We start from the raw sequence: 21,931 nt of genomic DNA, 5'->3' as shown, positions 1-21,931 counted from the left end.
CACACAAAGAGGGACGATTGAAATGAACGCCACGGTTTCCCCGTTGTTATCAATCCCCATGGAAAAATTCCAGGCTTGTTTTCGGTCCTGTAAAGATATCTGTGGAAACACCTGACAGGAATGACAGTGGCAAAGGATGGCACACAACAAAGATAGACATGTATAGTATTACCGTCGGATGAGAAATGCATCAATCGAAGAGGAAACGTGTAAATTACAGTGTTGAAGTAATGATCAAGTTTAATCTGTGCGGAGGAGGGAAGATGGATGGACCGCGCGGCGGCGCGGCGCGGCGCGCGTTGGGTAACTGCGGCTATGCTGGTGTGCGCGCCGGAATGAGAACTTGCTCGTCTGCTCCATCCGTGGCTCGTAATGGACGCTTGCGAAATTTGCGCGGGAAATCTTTCGGATGTACCACACTGGAATCAGTCGATGTTAAAACCTCTCAAGTCCATAAAGTAAAAGTTAGAGTCCCTTTATACTGAGAGTCAAGACAATTCGGCTCATGGATGTCACAAACGGGAATAAAGATTACAGAAATTGAACGTTTTTCGTAATCTTTGATCGGCCCATTCTCAAATGCCTTTCTCCGTTCCTCCTCTCATTCCGTTTGTTCCTTGCCGAACCCGTAATTCCCTGGTCCATTCTAGATTATAATCTTTGCAATTGGTGAAAATGTAATCTTTATTCCCGTTTGTGACACTGTGGAGGCCTAAAATACGGGAACCAATCAGAAATGGATTCAAATTGTCTTGACTCTCAGTATAAAGGGTCTCTAGTAAAAGTTAGCAGGACAAAAAAATATATTTCCTCATCAGGGAAAAACTGTAAAAAGAAGAAAAGGAAACACTGAAAAAAAAATGGTTCTGTTCACAGGGCTCTTGCAATTTTTTGTTACAGCTACCTACAGAAGTTTCTGTCATGAGGACAGGGTACTCTGTACTCACGACCGAAGTTTAATTCTCACAACAGAAACGTTCTGTAAGTGTGACAAAAAAGTGCAGGAGCCCTATAAACAGAGGGTACTCTGTCATCAGCGCCGACTATCTTTTGGTGCGTAATGAGCCAAGTATCGGATCAACTTGGGCAAGGCCTCAGAAAAGTTCAGAGCTAGAAGAACTGAAATATATTCAAATTCATAAAACGATTTATTTTTTACTCATTGGCGAGTGTGAATTTTGCAGCGGATATTTTAAAACATTTTCGTCTTATCGCAAAAGAAAATTCACGAAATGTTTCTAGTGAAAATTTGCAACCGTTCTCGAATACATGAATCAATTTTTAGATGAAATCTTGCAACTTGGCGTTGCCATTCAACCCCTAAAGATATCATCCCTTCATGTTATCCCTTCATGAGTATGTGCGGAGTGTGTCATTTCCAACTTCAGCAATCCTGTTTAATTTGCATTGAATTCATGAACTAATATAATTTTGTCAAGTTTTTGCATCTGCAGATTCCGAATTGTCAGACAATTTAGTTTCCTTCATTTAATTTGGAGTATTTTGGTCATTTTTGACGAGATGTTTGATAGAGACCATGAAATATTCTGTATCGGAAGGAGGTAAGAGCCAGAAAATGTTCAAGGAAGGAGAGAAAAGCCTTTTCTCACGCTCTCATTCAGTGGCTATGAAAACAATAGACCATTTGCGTATGACTGAATTTCATTATTTTGACTTCGCTCATCGAAGGGACCTCAACGACTATTATGCCCAGTTCCATTTTTATTCGTTTTTCACTCTAGCTCTGAAATTAAAAGACTTTCATTGAATTTTTTAGGATTATGTGGTGCATAGGAGAAGAAAACGATAAAAATTTGAATTGGTCTATACTGACGAGTTGTTTAAAAAAATATATAATATTGTTGCGCAACAAACAACATTTTACTTCTATAGATGAACAATGAACATTGATGTTTTGAAAACTTTATAAAGCCCATTAAATTGTACACCAGAACATTTTTTTTTGAGTGCATCTTTTTTTGTGCATTTTTTCAACTGAGTACATCTAGAGATATCAACAGCAAGCCTTTCGATTTAAAATTTTATGATTATTTTTTAACGGAGACCCAAATAAAATCAAGATTTCGATTCTTAAACGAATAAATGAATAAAAATTAAAGATTGAAAACTATCCAGATTTGCGCAGTTTTGAAGGTACATCATAATTTCACTCTCCCTTGCTTTGCTCTCCTCCCCCATAAAAAGTCTGCATCGCCACAATGTCTAAACCTCGAAGGTTATCAATAAATCTTTTACGGTTGGGTACCAAAACAATCCCAAGCTTTAGGTCTTTCTACTTGAACAAACCCAAAATCTGAGATTTGCGGGTTAAAATCTTCCAAAGGATTAAGAGAAAAAATAGTAACGAACCTAATTGTAAGCAAAGGACACCTGTAACACGGCGAGTTTACAATTAAGAATAACCTTAGACTTGAAACCAGTATAAATCACCGTGTGTAATTAGAGCTTTATATACCCGTAAGATAGCCTACGGTTTGGATCTATAATTATTGAACTTGGTCGATACACTTGGCGCATTTTCGCATCTATTGTCGCGCCTTTGAAGGTCGGTTAGACTCCTCACGCTTACATCGCACCGTAGGTAGGTCAACTTTTCACTCCTCTTCCCGTTTTCCTCCTCGCCAAAGGGAAATCGAAGTGCCTCCAGCCTCAATTCAAGCGGAATCGAATGCGCGTCAAAAACCATTCCAGTGTTGCAATATTTTCTGTTAACATCATCGATCAATTATCGTTTTCCCACGCCTATTTTGAGATGGATTCCGAGAAATGCATAGGCGGACCCAGGGGGGCGTTGGACGCACGCTCCCTCCCCCGGTTCGCCCGAGAAAAAGGAGAAACAAAAAGTAAAGAAAATATTGAAAGGAAGAAACGTAGATGAGAAGAAAGAAGTACGCTTATATTTGGTACTTATTTATGAAAAATTGACTCAAATTGCTTAATAGATGCTTTAAAATCTCGAATATTCTTTGGAGCTCCTCCCCCCCCCCCCTCTGTTAGAGGTGTCTGGATCCGTCTATGGTGAATTGTCGTCACTGAATTAAAATTATGGTAGCATCTACTGTAAGTCTACTTGATTTTTTACACAGTGATGCCATTTAGTGAAAATAACCAGAATTATGGTAGTATTCACCAAAACTCTGCTGATACTTACCATTATATGGTAAATGCTACCATAAAGTCTGGTGCGTTTATTACCGTACTCACATCACGGTGCCAAAGTATGGTAAAATCTACCATATTTTGTTTTAGTGATTAAAATAGAGTTAACTAATGCTTTATCAGAGTTCTTGCATGCATCGGGAATTTTTGATTTACCCATCAGACTCTACGTAAAATTTCGCGAGAAACGCTTTGGTATCATCGGTTTCATTTAATATCTACTCGTAAGTTCAAAAAGGCTCCTAAGAAGTTAGAAAGATGGGTAAATTAAACTCCTGCTCAGGAGATGCCTGGTAAAGGAAGGACCGAATATATTGGCAAAATTATCATGGTTTAGGCGTAAAAAATTACTGTCTATTGAAACTTGGATGTCTAGTGTATTCTGCCCTGGCTATTATCTATCATTTAAGAAGAGCTTGATTGAATACACAGGCAGACCTCGAATCCTCTTAAAAAATAGGTTCGCTGCTTGGTAGATCAACTGCAACCAAGATGTTGTTGCTACTATAATGAGGCTCAGCTCAAGAAAATTTTGCCCCCCCCCCCCCCACATACTAAAAAAAAGAAGAGGTTAGGAGGAGTAGAAGAAGAGGTATGGAGGGAATAATAATATTCTGCATTCAATGTATATTCTACTGATTTTTAAACTTCATTTACGTGCAACATGTTGAACATGCGCGTGGATGTGCTGAAAATTGCATTGTTTCCTCATTCACCGAGTCTGCGTCAAATTAATTACCCCGATAGTAGATCTGACAGGTCGACACCAACTGCTGTTGCATAATAGTTACCGCGTTTCTGATCGTCAAGATTTGCGATTTGTTTGCTTTTTTGTTTTTTTTTATTATTTATTTTAATCGACGAACATCAACGCGGGAATTAAATGAGCATGAGGAGAATGTTAGAAAATACACGCAATTTAAAACGCTTCATCAAAAGAGGAGGCCAATTTTCAGCGGCGAGCACGTATTAATTTATGCCGTCTCCGCCGCTGTAGCTGTTCCGCTGAAAACCACCTTTATTTCACCACGAATTTCAATGGTACACGGACTTTGTATCCACTTTTTTTACGTCCACAGACTTTCCGTCCACAATTTTTACGTCCACAGTTCTAAAGCCCACACTATTGTTAAGTCAATTACTTAAACGTTGACTAGCTTAAGTCCACAAATGTAAAGTCCACTAAAATCAAATTCAAGCGTCATATTTTAGCCCGCGTGTAAAATTATATTGACAATATCGAAATCAGAAAATTAAGAGAGAATGAGGTGTTGTCATCGTAACTCATATTTTAAATGAAATGTTGATTTCTTCTTTTGATTCATCTTTTTAAATTGTCTTTGGTGAATACTTGGTTTCATTTCTATCCTGGAAATTTCCGATATAGAATATGTCTTAAATGTACATTCTTTTATTTTAAATGAAATTTATTACTTCATTTTAAAAAAACATTTACATTTTTAAATCGTGGTAAATATTTGTAAACCCTTTTCCAGGCAATGGCATCGATATGAATCTCAGTGAGCCGTAGTTGTGACGAAAGAAACTATACAAAAATTAATAAAAGAGGGAAAAAACTAAGAAGAACGCAATTTTTTGTTTGTAACTTATTTGCACATCGGCCTCCTTGAGTCAAATACGTCCAATTTTAGGCGTTTGGTTGCGCTTACATCACACTGCAGCACAGTAAAAGTCCAAAACATAAAAGAATAAATTTGAATGCTTTGGAAATCATTAAATTTGACACGGAACCACTATTATATTTACAAAAAACACATTATATTTTCCAGTAGTACATATTTCTTTTTCATCAATTTAAATAAGAATAATTCATGCAGAGTTTTCAAACATTTCAAAATCATGAGTTGAAAAACGCTGACTCCGCGAGTTTAAATATTAGAGCCTAACACAGAGCGGAGCGGCGTGTTAGCAGCGCAGAACGCGCACTGGCGCCTACAAACCTAACGGGATACTTCACGCATTGCGCAACGCGTGAAGTATCCCGTTAGGTTTGTAGGCGCCTATGCGCGTGTCACGCTGGTTGCCTGCCGCGCCGCAACGCTTTAAGCAACTATTTCGCGTCAGAGGCGTTGCACAGTATCCTACAAGATTGAAGGCGCACGAAATAACTAGTTAAAGAGGACTTTCAATTTTGACTGCATCTGTTACTGAAAAATGTTTAATTTGGCATTGGAGCGTTTCCTAGGCTCCCGCTTTGGTTTTCATCTTATCATATCCGTACAGTGTACACATGAACATATGTTTTTATCTGCTCTTAGAGTCTGTTCTCTTTCATGACTTGATTCATGAATGAAATGTTTTTAAGAATGAAGGTAGTAGTAGTATGCATTTATTTTTGAGGTGGTTCCTGTCATTTAAATGAGAAGAAAAAAATGTGGACATAACATGTCCACAATTTGGACAATTTTGGACATATTCAAGGTTGGGCATTAAATCATGTGGACTTAATATAGACTGGACTTAATGTTTAGTGGACATAAATAGCGGTGGACATTTATTTAATGGACGAAAGGTAAGTGGACATAAAGTCCTGGAAGCATTTCAATGACAACGAATTTTCTGTTGAAAATCATTGTTGGCAACAATTTTTCACGAGTTTCCGAACTGCATCTGATAAGTTCTCAATGATGTAATTGAATTGGCTTATACAAAAACGTCCGATGTCCGGTACAGTGTTTAAGGTACAAGATGGTTCAAGACGTTAGGAATTTTGTAAATAATCACTTACGTATAATTAAACGTTTACAAAAGAGATCGATCTTATTCATCAGTGTCGTGGGGCAAAAGGCCCCACTGCAATTATGAAATCCTGTAGTGGACAACAGACGTTTTCGCGTGAGTCGATTCGATTGGGGTGTTGGGCGGTGCATGCAGAAAGGGCATTTCTCCATTTCGGTGGGTCAGAATCTGTAGTGCTAGTTTTTATTTTAGTGAGGAAACCATTCGGTAACTTTGTTGAAATTTTACATTTTCAGTACTGTAAAATCATAAAGAATATTCAGTAAAAGTTACAATGAATTATACATACATTTGCTTTAATTATAATGGATGAAACGTCAGCTGAGATTTTGAGACGCTGTAACCGAGAAATGCCTTTTCTGCACCCAGCGCTTCAATTATTATCACTCTCAAACAGCGGCGAGGCGTGAATGATCGATTATCGATATCATTTGAAACTATAGTAAAGAATCGATTTTTAAGGTGTTCGGTGCGAACACTCCATTTATCGGTCCTTTTCCATAGGTTTAAAAGACAGGTAATTCGATTCATCGCAAAACACACGCTACTGCTCTCGGAAAGTGTCTAGAATGAGAACTCGCTTGCTTCTGCCTCGATTTTTATTTGATAGTAATTGAGATAAAATGCAGGTAGGTTGTGAAGGAATTGTTCTGACAATTTGCATTTCATTTGTTTATTGCAAAATTTGACTAAAACTATGGCTGGCGGTAGCCTCCTCTGCATAAAGTCTAGACCCGGCAACAATGAATTTACATTAACCTGTATGTGTTTGCCTCTGATCTCTGATCCTTACCGTCCTGCGACAAACCTACTTAATTTGAGTGCATACAAGTGTACATTTTGTATACCGTTTCTATATTTATTCAAAGCTTTCAATTTTTTTTAAACAATCTCCTTCAAGAACAGTTTCTGCTCTCTCGGTTCTTCCAACATGACCTGCTAGGTTCTATGTGCCATACTTTCATTTTTAATCTTTATGCAGGGTTTAGTTTGTTCTCTGAATGTTTAATTATTTACGAATGACAGGTGTCCGGATGATTCTTCAAGGAATCTCAAATCTTTTTTGAAAACAAAAAATAAAAGAAAAAGAAGAAAAAACCTGTTAATTTTTCGGAGTCTTTCAGGACTGAAATTCTCACTTTTTAAGTGAAATATTACGAGCACTAGGAAATGATTGTGTACCACATTTCTTTTGTCTATGTTTTCGACGTGTTACCTCCTGAAATGTTAGAATTTTGCAAGTCAAGTAGTTAAAATCAGTTTGTTTTCCGATATTTAAGTAAAATTAAATTGACGTGCGCACCTATTGTTTGGACTAATTCTAAAGTCTGCAGTTAGATAACATTCTCAATCCTGCCGTAAAAAAATAAATGCTCGATGGGCTCGAAGATAAACAAAGCTCCAGAGTTTAAAGATAAATACGTTCGCGATGCGTTCCGCAACTTAAAGTTCGCTTTGATACTGCGTGCTTTTTCGGGAAGAGCGCGGAGTAAAGATCGAAGAGCAAATAAATCGAAAACCGCGGACTTTACCGGCAAAATTGTTTGTAGATCAGTTAAAACGTCGGAGTAAAAAAACTACCAGGTCAGTTACCGAGTAAACAAACTTGTAAACACTCAATCGCACACTCGAGCTGAAAACATAAAAATATGAAACAAATTATGGTTACATACTGGATGAACCCAACCAGCTCGAAGAATGTTGAAATGATGTTAAGACAATACCCAAGAAGGAGCGGTGTTGCCAAAGAGCCGTCACCAATAGCATAAGCTCGTTCAGTGTAAACTGCGGATTCCTCCAATGTTCTATTCAATGCTACAACAGTGGATAAAACAAGTTCCAGTTGCATCAACACGGAAGAGACGAAGGGAGTGTGGATTTGGTCAATAACGACATGTCTTCGTGGATGCCAATTCCTATCGACTAATCACAATACCTCTCTACATTCGACGAATTTAGAGAGGAATTTGACAACCTCGAGGCGGAGAGCAGTGTCAAATTTTGCGAAAAATTCGTCGGTTCATGGTGTGTTTTATGCGGTTAATTCCGTCGGTTTTGCAACAGTGAGCGCATTGCTGCCGCGCAAAGGTCGAGTAGAACTAGTACTGTCTAAAATAGTAAGTAATTATGAATGAACTTCAGCAAGAGACGGTGACCTACTGTACCTCGCGTTATTATTGCACGCACGAGTCGTGCTAAGACCGCGAGTGCAAAAAAATTAGCATAAACGCCGCCTCTTAAAATCCCCGCCCCTCTCTCTGCTTTCCCCTCTCCCCTCTTCGCCTGTCCTTTTGGCGGTTGATTCAGGCAGAGCATTGACGTGATAGCTTTGATTCTTACAGTCACCTTTCATCTGGAGTGATGGCATTTGCGTAAATTGAGATGTTATTGGAATCCGGACGAAAATATTATCAGATTCCGCGTGCGAAACAATTATCGGCAAAGGGCGACTTTCATTGAGATGGGACAAGTGTCAATCGAATGAATTTTGTACAGAAATACTTCTCTTTTCCAAGGCAAGTATGGAATTTCCAGCTTAGGGTTTATAAAAAATCCCTATATCTTGGGGCCGTCCCTGAACTTTAGTAACGCTAAATTTGCGTTTTTTTTAACTCCCTCCACCCCACTGTAACGCTCCGTAACGCTGTGCTAGACTTCCCTAAAAATTACCCACCGCTTGCACGGACCTCCCTCCATTTCGATAAAAAATAATCTGAATATCTCCTTACATTTACTAAACGGATTGACGTTTTTATTTAGTAAGGAAAAGTGAAATTATTGCAGAGAATATTTTCGAGACTCTTAAAAATTTCTAAAGACGATCGACGAAAAATCATACAGAAACTCGAAAAAAAATCTCTCAAACTTGTTACGTAACGTTTCGCTCAATCCCCCCTCCCTGTTGTAACGTCGTGTAACGCTGGCAAAGACCCCCATCTCCTTTGGAGCGTCACGTAATTTAGGGACAGCGGCCCCTAAATTTGTTTCCAAAATGTTGAACCTGTGGACATTTTTACGTTGGAATTATATCCGTATTGTATGCTAAACCTATTTTTCTCGTATGCTAATCTAGGTTTCTTCTCAAGAATGGCTCAGATATTTTTTTCGGAGTTGGATTCTTTCTCCAACTGGCAGGCAATCTTTCCTTACTTCGATTCTTTGATCATTTTTATATTTATAAAGATCACTCGCCGTTAATAAATAAAAAAAAAAAATTTCGAGACGCGGCAAACAATTCGCGGTGTTCCTTGCCACCAGTTGCATCAATTTGCTTTATCAATAAAAAATTCGCAGATGGCTAAAAATTTGATGAATTTCATCTGCAAGTGGAAACTACTGGGTTAACTAAGCACCAGGATATCCTGAATTTCCCTATTAAACAATTAAGTTTCGGAGGTGTGATAAAAGAATGATCTAATCTGCTAAAATACATGTATTTGAGTAGTACAGACTGACGTATAAGTTATGACGTCAAAGGCGGCAAACTGTTTCCAATTTTTATTAAGACTTTCTCCAAATGTCTCCAATGTTTCACATCAGGATAAATTAAAAAAAAAAAAAAAAAAAATTACACAGCGAACTCTGCTCATCTACCACTTGAAATTAACTTTTCATGTACAAATTTTCCATTCATCTTAGCGGTTCCATTGAAAATGTTCAATCCATGAAAGTCAAAGGTTTCCAATGAGACCATCGAAACATTCCTATACGACGGAATTAAATGAACGACCGTATATGACAGGATAAAGTGTCCACTCCGATCGGAAAAATTCGCCTTTTCTGTGCCTTTTCTCAACAGGACAGTTCGGAGCGTCCGGTTTCAATGTCGCTCGGGACGAGTCAGCGAACCGTGCTACCTCAATGTCAATGTCAATGCCAATGTCAATGTCGCCGGTCTGTCGACCCAGTTCGGGGCTCGGCTGTCGAAACGTCGAAATTTGGGCTCCACAAAGCGCGTGCTTCCGGCGGCGCGAGAGAGGAGGAGGAAACAGGAAGCCGCGAAATGAAGATGCGTTTTGTGGACGTGAACAAGAACATAGAGCAACAACAGCTTATCCACCGAAGGTTGACGTTGGAGATACGCGGTTCTCGCCGGGCAGGAAAGATTAGTACGCGGTGTAGCACTCGGCTGCGTGCGCTGCGGAAATGCGGCGGCGTCGCGACGCGACGCTTCGAGACGTCCATTCCAAACGACGCGACGTCGGATGAAGACGTTGCCCGAACAATACACGCATGATTAATTAATTAATTAGATGATCGACAGGCTCAGCGTCTCCACGTTTTGTCTCCGTGGACCAAAGATGTCCTCCAGTTTTTTGTTCGTCTCGCTATAATCAATGCATGTTGTGCTTGCCTTTTTTTCTTTTTCTTTTTTTTTACTATTGTTCGGATGTCCAGGTAGTCCAGAATCTTAGATTCTCACTCTTTTAATATGTAATTGGATAGAAGTCCGGAGTTATCTCGTAGAAGAGGGATTTAAAATTGCTTCATACATGTAAAATTCATAAGATTGCTGACTATATTCCAGATTGAAATCTTGAGAGTAGCTAGGATTTAAACAGTATTAAAAGTATATCGCTACACCCCATAAAAATATTGATTTTTACCCTCTCGGTTCTCCACATATATTGGCTACATTTTACAGAGAAAAAGCTCACTATCTTGCTGAAACTGATTTTGAAAAATGGATTAGACTTGTGCCAGTAAAATTTATTTGAATTTCTTGAGTGCTTTGAGTCGCAGAAAGAAGTTGCAGAAATGGACCGCGTGAAACAGAAAGGAACCAAGCCACATCAGCTATTGCCAAATTTAATTGGGCGATTTAATTTTTTACATGAGGACGGTTGTGCGGATTTTGGTGCACATTTCAGTTGATTTTCTGCATAGTACGAAGCAAATTCCCTAAAATTTTCAAAGGAATCCGCTAAAACGTTCTCTTGTAAAAAATTTTACTGCCGCGTTAAATTTGGCAATAGCTGATGTGGCTTGGTTCCTTTCTGTTAAACGCGGTCCAAGTCACGTGCTTAAACCAAAATCCTTGATTTACGTGACAACATTCCGCACGATATCTGTCGCTTCGCTGAGGTGGACAAACTGCTCAAAAATCGTCGCAACCACGACTTAAGGGCGTATCTCGATCCTCACAAGAGCCCCAGAAAGCATGACTCTATATGTAAAATAGGGTTCACGTGGAAAATGAGGTACGCTCTTCCGCCTGATGGATGACGAAATATTTCAGTCCGCGGAGTGAGATGATGAACTGACAGCGATCATTATCGATCACAATAATCGGATCATCACATCATCACTCAGTGAAAAAAAAGAGTGAGAAAGAAGAAGAGTGAGGAAGAAGTGTGAGCATAGAAGAGTGTCCAACTCAAACGCCTTCAAATCAGTCGAACACAAATTATCATGCGCAGGGGCCCTGAATATCTTAAAGAGTATTATCTACTCCTCTGCTATCGCACTAATTACACTGAACCTAATTCTGAGCTTATCGTGCGATACTATTCAAGAGGGTGACTACTAAGTATCAAGTATGAAGTTCATAAGAAGTTCATAAATATGACTATTCGTAGAAAAGGGGTTGTTGGTGCCGACATACTGAAAACCGAGTTATTAGCACGATCGCACAGTGCTGAGGAAAAACACTGCATGAACCTTCAGGCGTTGCCAAATTTCCTCACCAATCACTAAAATCACTAATTTTCAGGAAATTTTTGGAATATTCTTCTGCTAATTTCTCAGATAATTTCGTTCGAGTCAACTGAGCGCCGGCAAGCTGCACGAAGCGCGTTTCCTATCAGCGCTGCAGACCGGCCATCCTTATCAACAGTTCTGTGGCCGAGTGGTAGAGAGTTCGCCTACAACTCCGTCGAAGGCGGGTTCGGATCCCGCTTCGTGCCGTAGCTTTTAGGGTATGCCGCAATGCGTTTTTACAAGTTTTCTTTATTTTTATCACACACCAAGGGGTCCGCGGCCCAACCCCCGGGGCGAAAAGGCGCGCTTCGTTGCAAGCGAAATCATCGAAAGCGACCGTTGACGGTTACTGGGTAAATAATTTTAATTGAATGATAAAATGATGTTTCAAATAAAAATTTCCCACCACACAATATTCTTAATTACTTTTTCCTTACTCTGAATTGCCAACCGTCAACGGTCGATTTCGATGATTTCGCTCGCCGCGAAGCGCGCCTTTTCGCCCCGGGGGTTGGGCCGCGCAGCGGCCAGGGGGCGGACCCCTTGGTGTGTGATAAAAGTAAAGAAAACTTGTAAAAACGCATTGCGGCGTACCCTAAAAGCTGCGGCACGAAGTGGAATTCGAACCCGCGACCGATGGAACAGCAGGCGAGCACTCTACCACTCGGCCACGGAACTGTTGATAAGGATGGCCGGTCTGCAGCGCTGATAGGAAACGCGCTTCGTGCAGCTTGCTGGCGCTCAGTTGACTCGCCGGAACCCCGCGCGGAAACGTGCAAAAATCGTAACTTTAAAAATCGATATCTCGAGAACGGTTGGGAGTTGGCGGCTAAAAAAAAATACGTCAACCTTAGATTTGTCTATTCTTCATGTACAAGCAAAATGAACCCAATCCCAGGATGTCACTTCGTAGACTCCCCTTGTAAGTATCAAGTATGAAGTTCATAAGAAGTTCATAAATATGACTATTCGTAGAAAAGGGGTTGTTGGTGCCGACATACTGAAAACCGAGTTATTAGCACGATCGCACAGTGCTGAGGAAAAACACTGCATGAACCTTCAGGCGTTGCCAAATTTCCTCACCAATCACTAAAATCACTAATTTTCAGGAAATTTTTGGAATATTCTTCTGCTAATTTCTCAGATAATTTCGTTCGTAATTTGATCTAAAGCGTCTGAAAATTTCAAACAAAAATATTCACAATTTTCCTCCAAAATAAACATTTTATCGGAGGAAATTTGGCAACTCTTGAATATTCATACGGCGTTCTTCCTTAGCAAGGCAGAGTGCTGTTCAACGAAGAGTTTAGCGCGAGAAACCCTTATAAAGACGAGTTCAAATCACCTTTTGAAGTTTATTTGACACCTAGATGCGCAAGACGCAAATGCCAAGTCAGATCAAATTGACCCGTATTTTAGTACATTGATTTTGATAGTTTTTAAAGATAATTAATTCTTTTTTTCAAAAGAAAAATGTCACTTGTTTGGTTACATACTGACGCTTTCTCACCTCCCTCCTAATCCGCCGTATGTAACATCACCATAAGAGCTAGTTGGGTCAATCTGACCTGGCTTGGATTTCTAGGGGTAATCGTCAGAGTAAAAATTCCCTGACACGACACAACTATCAGTAAAATCAATTCATTATACCAATCAGTATACCAAATCAGTATACCAATTTTTAGACGTGTGCCATTCATGGCGCTTAAGAGACCTCTTAAGTCTAAACCTGTTTTTTTTTCTTCTTCTAAATGATAATTGATTAAGCACATCATAGCATATTTTGAGCAAACTTTAACTTTAAATTTTCTCAAATTTCAAAAATACGAGTAAGAGAAACTTTAACGGGTGTTGATGACGGCGCAGAGATAAAACTATTCGTGCTTGATGGATGTCTTTCTTGCACCTGCAAAACTGAAGGCGCGATGGCGCGAGGCGTGAACTTGCGATGCTTGCTCTATCTTGCCTATGAGTTATTGCTCAGATTCGGAGGGAAATTAAAAATAAAAGGACCGATTTCTCATCTCCTATTTTTGGCTGTGTAGGACACGTAGCTCTTGAAGCACCACTACAAATAAGACGAACAGGACCAACACAACATGGAAATCAGGAAATGGAGCAAGGGAAAGGACACGCGTTGATGACGGCGCAGACATACAACTATTCGTACTTAATGAATGAGCGTGTTGCGTTTGCAAAACGGAAGGCGCTATGGTGCGAGGCGTGAACTCGCAATGTCCCGCTCTACAATGCCAATGCAAAGAGATTTCGCTTAGATTCGGAGGAAACGTTACGAAATGTGGAAATACGTCTCTCCTATCTTTGGCTGTATTAGCACTTGATTTTTTTCTTTTTTTTTCAATTTGATGTCTGGTTCTTTTTGTACGATGCATGTGTGGACATCTGGAGCTCGTTGTACAGGCCAAATACAACCCGCGGGGCAGGTGTTTTTACCAAGCCTTGGGTCAATTTGACCTGCCTAAGGTTCTGAGGGTCCCCTCGCGTCTAAGGATTACAAAGTTTTGAGAAAACTTTTTCTATGTCATTTCATTTGGATCGCATTTTGCAAAAAGGAACCAGCGTGATTTGTTAATTCTTAGTTACCTAAAAAATCTCTCAGAATGGCAAATAGTTTTTGCTTCTTACCAAAAAATTGTTAACTTTAAAGGAAAATAATTGTGTAATTTTAATACTGTACATATATCGAGTATTTTTAAAAGGGAAGAAGAAGTCGCACAATTTTGAAAACACTGTAATCGCGCTGGTTCCTTTTTGCTAAATGCGATCCATTTCATCTTGAGTGCCATTTTACACATTGCTTTTATTTCAGTTTTCCTGAGAGATTTTCTCTGTAAACGGTTTTAAGTTTTTTGTGACGAATTGACCAAACATCTTGCCCACGGTCAAGCAATTTTAAGTGCGTCTGCTCTCTTCATCATTCCCACTGAACCAGCTCGAGCCTCCATTCGTGCGATCTGATTAAGCCGTGGTTCCACAGACAGTGCACGGTGCGACGCGATCCGTGAAGTCAATAGTTTTATCGAAGATCGTGAGTGCAATAATTTTAAATGTGCCCCTGTTCATGGATAAGACGATTCGCGTTACCAATGTTTTACTGCAGTAACATACGAGTTTAAAATCGTTGCAATCTTTCGTACGGCTCTGCCGCATCGTTAACTTCTCGCAGTCAGCTTCACGTCGCGCGCGGTTTGTGGAACCAAAGCTTTACATTGACTTCAGAGCATTCTTGCTCATCAACGCGCACATAGCCCACCCACACCGACCGACACGTGTCTTTAGAAAGGGCAGGTTTAGCTGGATTTTGCAGGAAGGTCTAGATTTAGTTCCTAGGATAGGACGTGGGTTGATGTGATGCGACCATCTAACAATGACATCAGTGGCGTGGCGTGATTTGCGATATATCGATTGATCTGCCCTTTAAACCTATGGAAAAGGATCGACAATTAAGATGCTCGCAACGAAAACCTTGATAATCGATTCTTTACCACAGCTTTAAATGGGAAAATATCGATAATCGATCATTCAAGCCACGCCACTTAATGATATGGAGCGAGAGAGAGAAGGAAGAGAAAGAAATATGTAATGCGTTACATGCGTCAGTGCTCTGAAAGTTGATTGAGTTAAGAGTGAATGGAGAGCTAACAATCTTCGAGCGATTTCGAGTTAAATTGCACGTAGTAAAAATTGACTGCCCACGGTAGTAGTTCGAATAGTTTATGAATGGGCAGACATCAGATGAATACCGCTTTTTGAAATGTGCCAAATAACTTTACACAAAGCCAAATTTCATCGAACGAGTGAGTAAAAATTTCAAAGGAGAGCTACCGCTGTACAGATTCTTTTGAAATATAAATTAAGGGCACCTTTGCGGTAACATTTTCTGACTAAATCTTGAAGAATTAGAATTATTATTCATCAGATGAGTTACGCGGTAGGTTACACATTGCCGTTCCACCTTCAATTTTTAAAGTAGGCCAGAAAATATCCTTTGCGCCGGCATAGTTACATTAGCTGTTTTATTGAAGTTATACCTATTTGAGGATGTTCACCTTTTTTTCTCTAAATATCTTGCTCCGCGGTTAATCATGTTGAACCTCACCTTCTGTTTTTCTATTCGAATCTCTATGATTGATAGTAAATAATGATTACTTTAAAATTGGAAATTCACATACAATTTTCTCCATGCAGGGAAATAGAAGTTCCGTGGCTTACATGCAAGAAACACCACAGCATTTTTTCTTCTTCATGAAAAAATCCCTGAAATTTTGAACAGAATACGCATAACTGGTCTATATACATTTTGCAATTTGACACTATAAATTCTGGTTCATTTTAGAAACAACATATATGCTATTACTTTCTCTATGCTGAATTGCTGATAGATGTTTTTACGGATGAGCTTGAAATTGTAGTTCCTTATTGCAAACAAAGTCCTCGAGTTAAAATGGACTGCTTAATACAATTAGGAATTGCAATTTCTGGCTCAGTTAAAGGAACAATGTATATGCCATTCGTTTCTCTATGCACATAAGTGTTCTTATATACGCGGATGAATGAAAAATTGTGGTTTCCAATTGCAAAATGCGGTCCAATCAGTAAGAAGTGCATTATCAAAAAATCGACGACCTTTCATAATATAACTGTGTAAAAAGAGCTCGAGACATTTTTTCGACAAACCCGGAAGAGGCTAGTAAATAGAAAATGCTTCAAAGCAGTGCCGCGTTGCGACTCACTTATTGGACCTCCGAATCAGTGGCGTGGCAGGCTTTGCGATATATCGATTGATCTGTCATTTAAACCTATAGAAAAGGATCGATAGAGAGGGTGTTCGCAACGAACACCTTAATAATCGATTTTTTAACACAGCTTCAAATTCCGAAAATCGAGAATCCACGCCTCGCCACTGTTCCGAATCAAGTTCGGAAGGTTATCAAACTCGGATTGCCGAATACTCGATATCTTCGTGGGCAGACTTGTTACTCACGAGCCAAATAAAATTTCCAATCGACATATACGGCAACACTTTGAATTATAATTAATTTCACCGCTACAATTTCGCTGACAATGAGAGAATTTTGGAGCGGCGAAACCTTGTTCGCTATCATGATCAAACAATATGTGGCGTATAATTGTTATTATGCATGATTTAAAATTAAATTTAGAGTATGTGAGCAAAAACTTCAGTTGCGCTTCAGAAAGTTGCCGATAGTAATTATCAATTTGTAAAAGCAATTTTCAAGAGTGACTCAAGAGTGAGAAGGTTTTTGCCTATAAAGAGTGACTATCATGACCGATAGCAATCATTTAAACCTACCCGTTGCATCTCAGAGAGCGATTCGCGTTACCGACATCTGTGGCCACGAAAGTGTTTCAGGCTTTCAGGTTTCATGCACCCGGTCGCGCGAATAAGCCACGTGGTCCAAATTGCCCGCACAATATGGAAACGTGGCTTGGATCGCCGAAAAATAGGATTATGCAAGTGTTTTCTCGCATATGCGTATGAATGGAAGAGAATGCAGAGGTCCACTCCCCTCCCACCTCGCACGGTGCCCGGTATCCTTTCAGGTGCTGAAGCTGAAACTTGAATTGATAAGATGAGTCAAAGTACCTTCACCGTTTCAGGCTTCTTGTTATGAAATAAACCTCGCTTCGGCTTTCGGGTTTTCCGCGATTTGTATAGTATGATCAGGTTCAATCAGATAACCCCGTCAAATTCCTCAGGTTGACACGGTTTCTGAAGTCGGGTGTTCGCTTCAGCGACCACGTTTCAGAGATTACTCTTGAGGCATGTTGACAGTGCTACCAGTTGCCAGCACGTGGTTTCTTTAGACCTGAAATAATGGTTCGATAAGCTCCTTTTTGGGAATAGATGAAAACCTGAATGGTAGAAAATAAGTCCACCATTCTTCTTAAAAGCATAAATAGTGCTCGCAAAAGAGAAAGAGTATTGTCGGAGGAATAGTCATAAAGCAATAGTGGACTTAAAAAATCTTCAGCCTCGGTTTCTTACGTCTAGGGTTTCCTGTCAGTCTGTTTGTTTTCTCACAAAATTTTGCATTTTTTCAGCCGATTCAAATTATTTAATTCATAAAAAGGTCATAAAAAGTGTTATTGAGTTTTATTTTGAAAAATTAAAAAAAATAGAATAGAAAATTCACTCATTGAAACCCCTCCCCTCTAGATTTCACTGCAGAAGAGAGATTATTTACCAAAGGAGAAAATGCATGATGTTACACAGCAAGCTTAAAAAATCACGTGGTGCCTTTTATCTTTTAATTTAATTCATTCAGTCTTTCCTGAAAAGAATATCTTTTTGATAATAAAGTCACCTTACGTATGTTTAAAAACTTATAATAATCATTTGTACGTATCTCTATCAAACGGAACAAACTATGTGCATTTAAACCATGAGCCCTGAGAACCATAAGAATATGTGCATAACAGGGCTTACGTCATAATGCACAAAGTTCCGTTTGATAGAAATACGTCCATTGGACCATACGGACCAAAATTGTCTCTTGGAATATTTTCATTACACGGTTTGAGGATAAAAGTGTTCAAAGCTATTATACGTTCCAGTATATACCTCATTTTGCTGAGAGGAGCTTTAACACTGCTTTTGATCTTTCATCATTTGAAAATACCTATACGCGATTGATATTTGCTGAAAAAATGTTTATACTTTGGAGTTCCTGTCCGTCCGATAACTGTGGACCATACAAAATTTCGTATTTTTAATGGATGTTACACTTGAAGGAACGTCTTTTTCAGCAAAAGGAAGCATAAAAATAAAAATGATCCATTTGTTTCTTCAGTGTTGTCAGTACTTATCAATTTAATTATATAGATATCCTTGAAAATCATAAGAGGCTATTTGTTTCAGTAAAATTTTAAAAAACTCAGTTTTACGTGGAAGTGAGTTTTTTTAAAATTTTACTGATCATTTGTCTTGTGCGGGTCTCCAAACGTATCATTGGCTATCTGTTTGTTTTGAGAATTTTGAGACAAAAACATGTTTTAGAATATTTGAAAGGGGCCTTTTATACCTGCGGGTAAATTATTATGTTTGCAAACATTCAAGTTAATACGATGGGTTTTCAAATCTGGCATCAGCGTATGATCTCAATGAATGAGGAGGTTGACTCATGGAATCTGAGTTACACACACACATACTACATTATCTGAGGCCTGAACCAACTCGGGACCCTGGTAAAATCCAGTGGCGTGAAGTGCTTTGCGATATATCGATTTATCTGTCATTTAAACTCATGGAAAAGGATCGATAGACAAGGTGTTCGCACAAACACCTAAATAATCGATTCTTCACCATAGCTTCAAATGGGGAAATATCGTCTTTCCCCATGTATTGGGAAATTTTTGGAGCACATCGGTCAAATAGTAGCAAAGGTCGCATTCTTAGCAAAATTAATGTCTCTTTCTAATTTCGCACAAGATCCTTATGCGTGGGAAATACTCGATCCTAGAATCCACTATTAGCCCAATGAAAATGCATGCACTCATTTTATCTTGTAACTAACAGAATTTAGAGAATTCCCTGGCTCATTTATTTCAGAGTATCTGGGTGTTACAAATATTATTTCAAAGATTCTTCTAAATAATTTTACGCACTTTTAGCGAGCGGTACAGGATCAACAGCCTTCAGTTTTACATTGAAAGTAAAAACAAGACGACGGTTCCAACGTTAAGACGTTGGACGCATCATGGACAAATCAAAAATCAAAACATATCAAAATATCAAAATATGGACATATCAAAATTTCCGCCGCCATTTTAATGTTTTACGGAGAAATTGTTCAACAAAGCTGTCGGAAAGTTTCACTGAATTTTTTTTGTGCTGCCGAAAAATTCAGTAAAATTTTCAAACAGATTCCACCAACAATTTCTCTGTAAAAAAATAAATTGGTGGCGAAAATTTTGAAACGTCGAATGGAGCCTTTGATACTGTGGCCAGAAGGTGACGACATATCCCTTCGAATCCTTCGATCCCTCCTCCCTCTCGCGAATAATCAAAGTTCAACTGAAAATTGTGCCATCCCGCAGATCTCTCTATCGAGTGAGAATCAGTCAGTTATCGAGTAATAGGTCACCGCAGACATTAATTTTGCATTGACATTGACTTTTACGTCCGCCACCCATGCTCGTCCCAACGGAGCCTTTCTTGCATTCTGTTTCCCACTCGTCCGTTATCTCAGATGACCGTGATACCTACCACCGCATCATCTCAGAGCAGAAACAACCTAAGTGCATTCGCACAAGAACTATGATAAGCTTGGGTACTGAGGCGATCTCAAGGTCATACCGAGTTGCACTTACGTTTTTCTTTCGAGCGACGCGCGAGGAAGTAGTTAAGCTGCGGACTCGCGTCCTGCCGGGTAGGCCGGGCAAACTTAGATAATTAGACTAAATTAACGCGAGATAGTGTTGAAAGGGAGAATACTACACGGCCATATCGTGCAAAAACGTCGTATGAGCATTTAATTGTTGCCGGATTTGCTCAAACGAAATATTTATGTTTTGGGTAGCTTCCCTATCAACAACTGTTAAAAAGCGCTTTTTAAAATTACTTGAAAAAACTGATAAAGATTATGTTCAAAAAAACATAACTTGGGAATAAAATTGGGTATTTTTAAAATTTAAAAAGGTCTAGCAAAATTTACACGAAAAAGTCTCTAAAAAAGACTATTCTCTTGAGTGTTTTGCTGATATTTTTTTAAATATTTTTAGTGTTGAAAAATGTCAAGAGAATTTTTAAGAGTTCTATTTAATGCATTTTTTTACTTTAATTTTACCCTTTAGAATATTTTCTAAAAAGAAGGGGAAAATAACCCAAAGACGGGTATCTGAAACGTACGATATATCTGTTGAAACTTTACGAGTTATTTAAAACTTTTTGTGCTAGAAAATGTAGTTGAGATTTTGGATATTTTTCACTGAAATCAGGTATCTCCAATGAACTGTACACAATATTCGTCTTGTCCAAGTTGAAGGAACGTCACTCCATTCCAAGGTTGCGAAGTTGATTCAAATAATAGGTTTTTTTCGTAGTAACTAGAAGTATAATCACTGAAATTTTTATTCAAAAATTCAAAACAATATTTCCTGATAAAAAAGAATATACGACTGAAAATCGTGCAACATTTAATTAAAGTCACGTTCTTTTGTCTGGTTTCCAACACTCAGTCTATAAAATTCATGGAATAGTTTCCGCGACTTTCGCAGAAGATTTGTATTTTACCAGAATAAATTTTGCGACGTCTGAGTGTATATGAGGGGTTTTGAGCATAAGGCACATACGTTTTGAAAAATGGAGTTATTAAAAATTTCTAGTAAAACTAGTCTTAATGCATATTCTATAAAAAATTCGCTCCCAAATTTCGATTTTTAATCATCAAAAAGTCGGTTTGAACTTTCTTTCCGGCATAAGGATCCATGTAATTTCGAAACTCCAAACACATATTTCTCGAAATAGCAAAAACTGCATTTGCGCCTTGTTCTCCAAGCCTCTCATATATGGTCTCATTTCTTCAGCAGAGTTGTAAAACGCGCAAAGCGGCACTATTTACAAGTATTTAGCCGAGCAATCGGAAGTAGGAGCTTACATTTTTCGGCGCAATCTTTTTAACGGATTTGTAACGAAACGAGGATACCAAAACTTGGGCGGCAGTTACAAATATTTGAACGTATTTCTATCAAACAGAACTATGTGCAGGTGAGAAATATGGGGTATGCTCTATAAAGCTGCATAAGAAACAATGTAAAAGAGGGCGTAATTCCTTTTGAAGAATTGGAAAAGCGGGATATTACATTCTATCAAACAGACCTATGTGCCAACTGAATGCGGGATTCATGAGCCGCGGGCATGGCAAAAGAGCCTTGTGGACAGGGCTCATGAGTTAAAGCGCCCCGACGACGATCCCCTCGATGCGCCCCCGCTTTTTCGTTGCCGCTGACGTCACTGGCGCTTTATTATTCTCATTCACTCTTACGGCCAGAGAACTAACGAGCACACCCCATATTTCTCACCTCCACATAGGTCTGTTTGGTAGAAATACGTCCATTTTTCGGTATGAATACTACGTTTCATATAATCGTTGGCCTTGTAGTATAGTCTGGTTCGCCCCGGGATAAGACAACGAACCTGTCAATAAACTACGTCAACAGTAAATATACTCATACTACCGATGTGAGACGATTCCTAACAATAGGTTAACAACATCGTTTATCGGTTCAATCGAAGGTTATGGAACGA

At 39.0% G+C, this 21,931-nt stretch overlaps 1 protein-coding gene across 2 annotated transcripts in view; it reads left to right on the top strand.

Annotated features, from left to right (window-relative positions):
• The window catches only part of LOC109039873 (putative inorganic phosphate cotransporter), an 80,429-nt gene that overhangs the window by 41,484 nt on the left and 17,014 nt on the right, over positions 1-21,931 (top strand). The gene's annotated exons all lie outside the window — the stretch shown is intronic.

This window comes from Bemisia tabaci, chromosome 1 (genome assembly GCF_918797505.1).
Source record: "Bemisia tabaci chromosome 1, PGI_BMITA_v3".
NCBI classification, from domain to species: domain Eukaryota; kingdom Metazoa; phylum Arthropoda; class Insecta; order Hemiptera; family Aleyrodidae; genus Bemisia; species Bemisia tabaci.
This window is presented reverse-complemented; position numbering and strand designations above follow the sequence as displayed.